Consider the following 12,100-nt stretch of genomic DNA (forward strand, 5'->3'; position numbering starts at 1 on the left):
TAAGCCCCAGCTGCCTAATTGATCGTATGCTGCAGCACACATACCATTTGAATGGAAATAATAATAATAATAATAATAATAATAATAATAATAATAATAATAATAATAATATATTATTTATACCCCGCTCGCCTGGCTGGGTTTCCCCAGCCACTCTGGGTAGCTCCCAAAATAATAATAATAATAATAATAATAATAATAATAATAATAATAATAATAATAATAATAATAATGTGATAAAACATCAAACATTTAAAACTTCCCTAAACAGGGCTGCATTCAGATGTCTTCTAAAAGTCAGATAGTTGTTTATTTCCTTGACATCTGATGGGAGGGCATTCCACAGGGCGTGCGCCACTACTGAGAAGACCCTCCGCCTGGTTCCCTGTAGCTCAACTTCTCGCAGTGAAGGAGCTGCCAGAAGGCCCTCGGTGCTGGACCTCAGTGTCCAGGCTGAACGATGGGGGTGTATGGAAATGCTCCATCAACTTGGGCTTGGCCCCCTCAAATATTTTATTACGGGAGGGGACTGAGGAGACCTCAGCCCCTCGGAGTTGGCTCCTACATTTGACATAGCGATATATCGCAAATAACAATGTGTGTGTGTGTGTGTGTGTGTGTGTGTGTGTGTGTTTTTGGTAAGAAATCATGATATGATAAAAACTGTGAAGCTGGTCATCACTTCTCTCATGATTCCTGCTGCCTCTGTTGCCCTGCACTATAAACTAACAGTTGTAACAATATGTTAAAAGTAAGTAAAAATGCATCACTTCTAGACCCCTAAGTAGTAGCAGTTACCTGGATGTTACCCCATTCACCTCTACATAGTTCCATCCTTATTTCAGACATTGTGATATATTGGTTTATTGTGATGTTTAGCTGGAAACCAAATATCGCCCAGCCCTAAGCATAATTGACATGGCAACTGCAGTTGTCATGACCCCAGTTGTGATTTCGATACAGAGGATGAGTCCATGCTGCTCATGCCATTGGCAAAGACTTCTTAGAGAGAGGCCTTGGTTTATTAAAAGAATATGTGCTTTGGATGCAGAAGGTCCCAAGGTCAATCTCCTAGCCTCTCCAGGCAGAGCTGGGAGAGTCAGAAAATATGGAGAACAGCTACCAATCCGCACAGGCAATGCTTAGCTAGATGTACCAATGGTCTGACTTATTATAAGGCTGTTTCCTATGTTCCTAAGACCCAGTACTTGATATTATGCCCAATACTGGAGCTCCCAGTGCCACAGATGGCGCTGTGGGTTAAACCATAGAGCCTAGGGCTTGCTGATCAGAAGGTCGGCAGTTCGAATCCCCGCAACAGGGTGGGCTCGTTGCTCGGTCCCTGCTCCTGCCAACCTAGCAGTTCGAAAGCATGTCAGAGTGCAAATAGATAAATAGGTACCGCTCCAGCGGGAAGGTAAACGGCGTTTCTGTGCGCTGCTCTGGTTTGCCAGAAGCGGCTTAGTCATGCTGGCCACATGACCCAGAAGCTGTACACCGGCTCCCTCAGCCAGTAAAGCGAAATGAGTGCCGCAACCCCAGAGTTGTCCGCGACTGGACCTAATGGTCAGGGGTCCCTTTACCTTTTTACTGAAGCTCCCAGACTCCAATAACCAAGTGAACCAGAACCATAGACCCACTTTCCTGAGATGCCAAGTCCTACAGCTCCAGACACCTCTGACCCCTCCAGTGCTACAAGGGCCTGGCTCCCGGTTTGTGGGCTGACACTTTGAGGACCTCAACTTTTTGCACAATGGGGTGCAGTCTGGGAGAGGTAATAAGGACCTGGGGGAGAGAAAACAGTTCAGTTGGAACGGAAACTCTAAAATTGGAAATTGAGGACTGTTCTGGGTTTTTTCTTTTCTTTTTACTCTTTTATCTCTTTTACTCTTTTATCTCCTTCTTTCTTTCTGAGCTACGTCCCTTGATTTTGCCCTCCTTCTGGCACTTCCTCCTACGCCTCACCCTAGTTACAATGGGGGGGTGCGCGCTGTGCTGTGCTATGTAGCTGAGCAAGCAGTCTTTGTTTTGCATTTGGCAGTGTTCAAACTTTTGTCTTTATTCAGGCAAATCTCACTAGACCATAGTCTCAGCAAGTGTTATTATTTTTAGTCCAAAACCTAGAAAGTCATGTTGGAAGAAAATGCTTATGTTGTGTTCATCCCTCATATGCTCACAGTCTATAGGAACATTTTGTGTTTGCTTTGAGCATGTGCCAGGATCAGGAGAAAGCGCTGCTGGGTTTGTCTTTGAATGGAGAAGTATCTTAAATAGCCTTTTATAATAGTCTAGTTAGGTATAGAAGTCAAATTAGAGTCCTCCAATGGGTTTCATGCACACTCAGTACAGACCCTCCAAGTGTCCCTATTTTGAAAGGACATCTCTGATTTAGAGAAGCCGCCCCATTTCTGATTTGATCCTGGAATGTCCCGCTTTTCCTTAGGGTGCCCTTATTTTCATTGAAGAAATGTTGGAGGGTGTGGAGTTATCTGATCCCTGAGCCGTCTGAAGGCAATCCTGTATAGGGAAGGTTTCTTTTATTTTTAATAATGTTTTATTATGTTTTTATATATAGTGGTACCTCGACTTACGAATTTAATCCGTTCCGAATGCACATTCGTAGGTTGAAAAATTCGTAAGTCAAAAAAGCGATTTCCCCATAGGAATGCATTGGAAACGAAAAATTCAAAAAAATTCGTAAGTCGAGTAAACCGCATCTAAAATTCGTAAGTCGAGTACCGGTAAACCCCATCTAAAACCGCCAACGGATGTCCATTCGTAAGTCGAAAAATTCGTATGTCGAGTAATTCGTAAGTCGAGGTACCACTGTATGTTGGAAGCTGCCCAGAGTAGCTGGGGCAACCCAGTAAGATGTGTTGCATATACTGGTAACTAGTAAAATTATCATTATGTGATGGGATGTCCCTATTTTCATTGGAGAAATGTTGGAGGGTATGTGAGTGCATGCCATGTTTATAATAAATCACTTTATTTCAAATATAATTTTATTAACGCTCGTCAGGTTCCAACCCCATATTGTGTAATTTCTCTAGCCTTGTTTGAATGCAGAGGTAGGGAACTTATTTTCTGCCTGAGAGCCACGTTCCTTTCCGAGCAACTTTCTGAGGGCCACATGTCAATGATGTGCAGGCCTAGAGGCAAAAGTGGGCTGGGCCACTAATGCATATTTTATCCTTTATCTACAATAGCACCCACTTGCACCCACCCCTTTGCCCTCCAGTTTCAGACTTCAACCAGGGCTAGTGAGGGGCGTGGCCAGGGGTGGGTGTGGCCTGAGGAGATAGGACCAGATAGAGAGGTCTGGAGGGCTGCATTTGCCTCCTCCATTTGAGTTCCCCCACCTCTGTTTTACTGCTTCTGTCCCATCTTTAATTGGTCTGGCAATGATGGCTATCCAAAAAGTTATGGGAAATCCCAGTGGGCTCCGCATCAGATGGATAAGTCCTTTTGGGAAGGCAGGCAGGCAGGCAGCTGGTTGATGTCTCCAGGTCCCCCTTGCTCACCTGTCTCTCCACTTTCTACCTGCTACCCTGGAAAATGATCTGTTTCCCAGCTTAGAATCCTGCATAACTTGCCAAATTCTACTACGTCCCAGACAGCTGATAATCTTTGTCCGCAAGACTGCAGCCTAGAATTCTGGTGCTGGTTTGGTTTTCTAAATGGGTTCCTGGGAGATTATTCTGCAAATAAGGGTTGGACATGCATGGGAACTTCATGACATATCCGGGATGAGCTGTAGCTCAGAGGTGGGACATCTGCTTTTCCTGCAGAAGGCACCCATTATCTCCAGGGAGAACTTAGAAAAACCCTAAGCCTGAAACCACAGAGATCTGCTACCAGTTAGTGTAGACAACACTGTGGCAGATGGACCAATGGTCTTATTTATGCTATAAGGAAGCTTCCTATGTTCCTACATCATGCATTGGGGTTGATTCCTGGAGCCAACTGTAGCCCATGACTTGCCTCAAAGCCTTCTCCTGACAACAATTCTCCATCATTTGGGGCTATTTTGCACTCTTCCACTTGACTCTCTCTCCCCCTCCTCTTGCATGTATTCATTTAAAATGTCAGATGAGGCTAATCCTTATGTGACATTACTACAGATGGGCACATGGTGGTCTTTACTTAAACCAGATGCTCTTTGTCTGGCTAATCTGGCTGAAAGCGGGTTATCTAAGTGAAATCAATTTTATGTGTTTTTTGATGGTCACAGGTAGACTTCATGGTGTTACGTTTTTAAAATGGACTGTTGTTAATGGACTCCCCTTGGTCCTCTGTCCCTGATGCCCTGCACCACACCTGTTGTTGATCTGAACACAGATCAGTGTGCAAACATGTTAGGTGCCTCAAGCGCGATGGAGGAGAAATTATTCTCCGACAGATATTTTCATTTTTTAATTTAGTGCAAAGTGTCGTGAGCCAGATGTTTGGTGACTGTTCAGAATATTCATGGGCTCAGTTTTTATCAGGCGGTCCTCAGGCAGGCTACTCGGAATTAATTGGCAGTGTACACTCACAAATTTGGGCGCTGTTTAGTGGCAGGAGGACAGTGTGACGCCCCTGAAAATTGTAACACCCAGGGACTGTGTGCATTTCATCAATGCAAAGCAATCAGTCAGAAAAGTTTGGGCAGTAGTTCAAATACATTTTAATTTCACAGTTAACCTGCATGTCTGCATTAGGCCATCTGGGTGGTATTTGAGTTTAAATTATGCACATGTTTATGGATTGAAGGGAATCAACTCTATCTTGGCTGAACTGATATAAAGGCTTGATCTTCCGCTGGTATAGATAGGTCAAGCCTTGCCCCTAGGTGGCCGCCTAAGGCAGCAGATTGGCAGGCCTCTCTCTTCCCAGAGATTGAGATGTGTTTTTCCCCCTGCAGCCTGCAAATAACTGAAGGTATGAAGGAACCACAGAAATTTAGGTGTGTCAGGGAGCCAAGGAGCAGCAACTGAGGACTCAGCTATAGAGCTGCAAATAAAACATTTTAAATGTGTTGTAAAGTGCAATATACAAATGTGACACTAGATGGTGAGAGTGAGCTATGCCAAATTCAATGTATTTTTAAAAACGTTTTGTAAAAAAAGCATTTTCACAGTGTTTTTAATGTGTGTAGATTCCACCTGAGGGTGCTTCCAGACTGTTGAGCCACTGAAATCAATGAGTTGGATATCACCCATAGTGACTTTTGAAAACACACATAGTTTCACTTTGAGAAATTCATCTTCTTGGACGCTGGGAAGTAACTATTCCTAGCTGGTGGTTTTACTGGTCTTTTCAATGAGTAAAATATTTGAGGCTCTCCCAAAGTTTATGGGCATTGCCATTCAAATGGTGCATTTGTAACCTCGCCCCCCTCCCGGCAATATTTTATTCAAGCTGGCACCCTTGACCCGATTGGTGAGCTTCCCAGACGCATGGGAAAGACCACTGTTGGAACTAGAACGCTAGACCAGACGGATCTTTGATTTGATCCAGGAAGGCACATCTTATGTTTTTCTCCCAAAGGACCATTTGTTTTGGCTGTAGCAGATTTGGGAATGACATCTCTGTACTGGAAAAGGCTGATAAGCAGTGGCTGAAACATCGCTTCCAGATGTACTGTTTAGTGAAGCATGTGGACATGAAAATGATCTTGTATTGTGACGTTGGCGCGGTACGGGGTGGGGTGAGGGAAGAGATGCTGAACTGTAAGCATTTGACGATGTGCTGGTTCTCCGATTCGGCTTCTGCATTTGAAACCAAAACCTTGCTCCAGTTACATTGATACATGTGCTTGCTTATTACAGTTAATGGATTATTCATCCTCTTTTGTCCTTGGGATAATCCGAAGGATGTGCCTAAAGCTCCGATCGTGTTGCCCATAAAAAAATGGCTCGGCCACAGTTCTCCAGTAAGGTGTCGAACGTTTTGGCCGGTGCAGATGGTAAAGATATGTTTAATAAAGAGAGAGGGGGATTAGCTGGAACGGGAAACAAGCAAAGGGAAAAGGATAATTTCATTTTGCATGAAGCTCCCTGACATTTCGGGGGCCAGAGGACTGATTAAAATTGTATCAAAAGCTGCTCCTGTCGGGCAGATTGTCCTAACGCTGAACCTGCTTATCTTGTCCTGTATTTGATCCACATGTATTATTTCGCAACTGAATAACTCAAAAACAGCCTCTTTCATTTGAGCTGATAATTAAAACACAAAACAAAAACGGATCTGTAAATGAAGGCGTACGCAGGAAGGCCACAGGATTCTCCTCGATATATTTCAAATTGAATAATTGATTGCTGTCATTTAGGTTTAAAAAGTAGATTTGCATAGGTCGCCTAAAAAAAGAAATACATTTTTAAAAAGGCAACTGTCACAATGTTTACTTCTGGAGTTTAAGGTTTCTGTTAATATGCAGAAGCAGAGTAATGATAATAAAGACCTCGCCATAATGTATAAACAACGCTGTATTCTGGTTTTTAAGGAAATTGCCTGTTTTATTATGACTCAGAGATAAAAAGGGGAAAAAGGGGGGGGAATATTTCAGACAACTTGCACGCTTTTATAACGTCTGCTATGCAGATTGAATCATCCCCTTCCAAGGTTTTATCAAGGAGACTGGGGGAATTAAATCTAACAGTGGGCGATCGTTTATGGTTCCTTAGTTATTTATTTTCAGCAACTCTTTAGGCTGCAGCTTTGCTATTGATCTCAGTGCAGTTTGCTGCTGTAACAAGGACCACACATTGTGTAGGGAGCACCCCTATTTTTGAAGTCGTGCTCCCAGGCAACCCAGAATGTACCTGTGGTAGTTCTGTCTACCAAGAGAAGAAGGCTCAGAGTGGTGGTGGGACGACCATCAGTGGTCAGAGGGAGAAGACTGGGGAGAGGAGGTAACAGGGTTTAGTGAGCAGGGAGAGTCTGTGGCAGAGAGCAGTCCAGAATCAGAGGCAGAAGTAGAGGCTGGAGGGGAGGGAGGCCCAGAGGCAGAGATGAGTCAGGCTAGTGAAGAAGCCAGGGGTTTCCCCCCTCCTGCTGCAACCAGTTTCCTTCCCCCAGTCTCCCAGAACCAGAAGTGGTACGAAGAGGGAGGAGCAAAGACAGTTACACCAGCGTAGTCTCAGATTGTTTGGGAAGGACCCAGGGGAGGAGGAGACTTAGGCAACTGTGGGAAGGTGGGGAATTTGTCTAGCTGGAGGCTGCCTGAGGAAGAAAAGAAGAAAGAAAATTTGAGTAGGAAACAGAGGTGGATGAAGGAGCCAAAGAGTGTGAAAAGGCAGAGTGCATGCAGATAGTGTCCCTAGCAGCTTTCAGAGAAGCACTGGTGAGATTTGGAGCTGAGCATCTTGGAGGAATTGGCATATGTGGTACCAGTAGCATCCAGCATTGCCAGAGGTCCAGCAGGGGTGCATTATGCGGGAGTGGGGAGATCTGAATGAGAAATTCTACATATGGTGGGAAAGTAGTGCTGGAGCACACATTTTTCATGCAGAAGGTTCAGTTCTTGGTTTTTCTAGGTAGGGAGGAGGGTGCAGAGCAAGACCATTGAGATGCATAGCCTGGGGTGGGGGGCATGGGGTGGGGCGGAGTACCATTTAGAGAGGCCTGGAGGGCCTGGACTGAGGTTCTCTATTCCTCAGGAATACAAAGCCAACAATGAACACATCTGAAAAGCAGATTTTCAAAATATAAGAAGCTAAGGAAGCAACTGACACCCCCAACAACTTCTTGGATGATCCATCTCCTCCAGCATTTGAGATGAAGTTATAACAAAGAGACAAATGAAATAATAATGTAGAATATCACAGGCTGCATGAGAAGTTGGACATAAATATCTTCTGCTCGGCAAATGCGGAAGAAGGTCTATATTACAAAACGCCCTGCTGGGCCACAAACACAGATCTGTAATGGTTTGTTTTCTACACAAAGAAAAATTGCCATTGTCATATTCCAAACTGTGTTTAAATTGTTTTATTATAAACTCTCTGTTGGTCCCTGCATAACTGGGAAATCATTCACTCTAAATTTATCTTCTCTCTGCATGGCATTGACATCTTCTGGCATTGTCAGCTCTGTCTCTGTCTCTAGGTATCACCCTAGGAGGAAAATAAAAAATAAAAAGAGATGATGCTCAGCTGATTTCACAATATCCAGAGCATCTTTGGCAATCTCCACACACATTAATTCTTCCTGTGGCCTGTATATTGTTGATGCTTCATTTTAAGAGGAGTTCATTTGAGGCTTTGAGTTTTAACGAGAGAAAGCGGAACCTACGAAAAACGTGTGTTGCTATAAAGTTTTTAAACTGCCGGGGGGGGGGGGGGGAGAAAGCATGGGCAAAAATATACTTAGGTCTGTAATCATCGCTCATGCTTTACTCCTTGCTAAGCAGCCATTAGGGGCCTGCACACTATGCGCCTGTGCCCACAGGGGCACAGACCTCGGTCTCATGGCCAAGGCCTTCTAGCTATGCCCTCTTGAGCTGCAACTAATATCTGGCACTGGTGGTTGTACATAAAACTAACACGAGGCAAGGAGAAGCAGGAGTCCAGAGTGGCCCATGCCTTCTCCATAAACATTGGGGGTGCATATTGCTTATTGACTTTCCCAGCAGCATCACCTTGTGCCTCATATAATGCCACCCTGCTGGCTCCCCCAGCTTCCAAAAGCGGCTTTTTAGGGGATATGGAAAGCTGCATGAGTGCATTAGTAGGGTGGCAGGAGTGAAAGGCTCCCAGGCGCACATGACATTTTGCATCCTGGCCTGCCTCTCCAATGCATCAAGATTTAGGGGCTCATTCATATGGTTAAACCACAGAGCCTAGGGCTTGCCGATCAGAAGGTCGGCGGTTCGAATCCCCGCGATGGGGTGAGCTCCCGTTGTTCGGTCCCAGCTCCTGCCCACCTAGCAGTTCGAAAGCACAAAGTGCAAGTAGATAAATAGGTACCGCTCCAGTGGGAAGGTAAATAGCATTTCCGTGCGCTGCTCTGGTTCGCCAGAAGTGGCTTAGTCATGCTGGCCACATGACCCAGAAGCTGTACGCCAGCTCCCTCAGCCAGTAAAGCAAGATGAGCGCCGCAACCCCAGAGTTGTCCGCAACTGGACCTAATGGTCAGGGGTCCCTTTACCTTTACCTCATATACCCAAGGTGCACCTTTCTGGCCACCTGTTTGCTATCCAAGCTCACAATTTCATCAGAATATGGCGTGCCTAAGGCTTGCCGTGGTGTCCAGACTCCAAACTTTTTTCAACGAGGGCCAGATTTGATGAAGTGGAGGCCCGACCAAAGGGCTGACCAAAGTTGTTAACCTTTCTTTTGGATTTTACCCCAGGAAATAAACTGCCACAGGGGCTGGATTAAACCGACCAGCGGGCCAGATTACGCCCACAAAACAGACTTTGGACATACCCGAGGTATAGTGAAATCAGTCAATTTTGGTTCTTCATTTTTCCATTGTTATGCTCAGTTCATTTCCACATCAGTTTGTGCGGGTCCCCCCCCCCTTTAAAAAAGGCCCTAATGAGAATTCATCAGCATTTTAGTATTAATTCCTCTGAATGGATGCAAGTCTTTTTTTTTTAAAAAAATGAATATTCATTTTTTTTGGCAAACCATTTTCTCTAATATAATGCGTTATTGGTATGTTGTTTTCACAAATAGATGCATTTTATCCACACTGAACCCAACTCGGTGCGTTTTGGGCACATTGCCTGACGAAAGAACTCCAGAGAAGTACAGATTTCAAATGGGGCGTTATTTTGGGAAGTGAGAAAGTTCTTTAAATGGAAACCGAATTGAATTGCTTTACAATCTCCATGTAAGGCGGAACTCTTGCCCTTCCCTGTCAGCACCGTGCCACGGACATGTGCACTGTTGAAATATATGGGGACTGAGGAGAGGTTTGCAAACACTTCTGCCTTTTGCACCAGCCCCCAGAAGCTGTGAGAGCAGCAGCAACCTAAGCAAAGAAGTCCACCAGGAAAAGGGGCTGGCATCTGGCTGTTCTTCCAGGCCTGGGTCATTTCCTCCAAGACATGCCACGGGCCAGAGATTTGGGATCAGAGTAGGAGCTGGTACCGCACTGTGTTGTGGAAAACTCATAAACATTTTTTTTCTCCCTCCCTAGTAACCCTGAGTAACTGGCAGCTAAGCTGGTAAGAAAACTTGAAGAAGACACTGTTTGGTGGATGGAACCTACTGTCTGCATGTTGTCCCATTGTGCTGGGAGATTTCAGGCCTGTTCCCATTTGAAGGCTACCTTCTAACAATTCTGGAAGCCACCATTCAATGGGTAATTTGAGGCCAAGTGGCAACTTATCGCTGGTTCTTATTTCATCATACCCTGTTAAATGGTTTTGTGTATGTGTGTGTGTGTATGTCAGGATATACACACACATATATCCATACCTTGTAATTTAGGATGTAACATTCTAAACTGAGGTTAGGGCTGAAGGCAGCTGGAATGTCTCACAAGCGCTATTCTGGTGAGCGTGAAATGTGATCTGGATTCTCCCCCCTTTCATAAAAGACATTCAAGCAGAGAAAGTAACCCTTTCATGGAGTACCTGACTGCATATGGTTCTATGTCTTGTCCTCCCCCAACCAGCAATTTGGGGGGTGAGGCTCTAAATACATTGTTTCCCTTCTCACTTGTAGGAGCACAGAAGGCAAGAAGTGACAAAGAGCACGATCCAGTGACTCCCAAATTAGCAACGTTATTAGCCGGCTGATGAAAACCATTGAATAATGGAAGTTGTGGAGAGGAGGGAAGCAGAGAACTATGCAATGGAGCGGAAGTGGAAGCAGCTGGCTACAGGAAGGAAAAAAAAAAGCAAAGGGTGGCTAATTGGAAGCCAATGTACTCTGGTAACTAAGTATAGTCGTGTTTGATAAAACAGGTGGTGGCAGCAGCTATGGAGAGAGCTTAGAATAATAGGACGGTAAAATTGTAGAGCTGGAAGGGACCCTGAGGTTCATCTAGTCCAACCCCCTGCAATGCAGGAATATGCAGCTGTCCCATATGGGGACTGAACCTGCAACCCTGGCGTTATCAGCACCATGCTCTAGCCAACTGAGCTATGCAATCTAAAATGATAATGAGCATCTTGGCCTAAGAAAACTGAATTCTGCAACCTGCCTAAATTATGCCACATTAAACAGCTGAGCATTACTTCTCTTGCTTTACATACTTTATTACACCTTTCCCCGCTTTTGTTCAACACCCTCCCCCCTTATACAAAATTTGTTTGACTTTCGATAATCTTCTGGGCAAAAGAGTAATTCAGGCTGCTGGTTTGCTGCCCTCCCCAGACCCCTGGAAACCTAATTCAGGCTGCAGCTCTGAACCCAAAGAGAACCAACATTAACACTCTCCAGATGTTGCTGGACCACAGCACCAGTTGTCCCCGAACCATTGGCCAGGCTGGCTGGGGCCGATGGGAAATGTTATCCAAGAACGCCTGGAGGCACCATGTTGGCCATCCCTGTTATACCAGCCATTAGACAGTAAGCCTTTACAAACATAGCAGCACTCACTTCTATATTTAATTGTGTTTTTTTATTATTAAAGATTTTCTTGATTCACAAAAGTATGTGCAATGTCTCTCTCTTGTATTTTTTTCCAAGTAACATTTTTACAAATCAGTTTCACTTCTGAGTGGACATACATGTGATTGCACTGTCAGCAACTCATTTCTTCTGAGTTTCAAGTTTTGCTCCGCCTTTCCTCCTGCAGCTTTTGAGGATGGAACTAAAAGCCATGAGAGACACTGAGCAGCTACCAATCCATTGTTATGTCTCCTACAAACCGTGCATGATGTCATAATGCTGGGCATCTCCCCCCCCCCAATCCCTAGCCAATCACGTGAGCTGTGGCATTTGTGCCTGGGGTGGCATGAAACTGAGTTCTACCTGCTGCTGTATTTGTTTTCTAATAAATTCCACTCAAATGGCTTGACTCGGGGAGACTGAGTATCTCGCACACGTGAAAATCCCTGGCACAGAGCCTCCATATCTTTGAATGCAGCTGCCTGTGAATGCTCCTCTTTTATTGCCATGCTCAGATTTGCAATGCTTTTAAGAACAAGATTCTTTTT

General features: G+C 44.7%; 1 long non-coding RNA gene across 1 annotated transcript; it reads right to left on the reverse strand.

Annotated features, from left to right (window-relative positions):
- Nucleotides 1–7,959: 7,959 nt before the first annotated feature.
- On the reverse strand, nucleotides 7,960–11,791 carry LOC117047766. The gene is made up of 2 exons (XR_004426760.1): nucleotides 11,656–11,791; nucleotides 7,960–8,099 (listed from the first exon to the last, which is right to left on the reverse strand). It is a non-coding gene; the product is annotated as an uncharacterized LOC117047766 (long non-coding RNA).
- Nucleotides 11,792–12,100: the final 309 nt, after the last annotated feature.

The sequence above is a fragment of the Lacerta agilis genome, chromosome 6 (genome assembly GCF_009819535.1).
Source record: "Lacerta agilis isolate rLacAgi1 chromosome 6, rLacAgi1.pri, whole genome shotgun sequence".
In the NCBI taxonomy this organism is placed as follows: Eukaryota; Metazoa; Chordata; class Lepidosauria; order Squamata; family Lacertidae; genus Lacerta; species Lacerta agilis.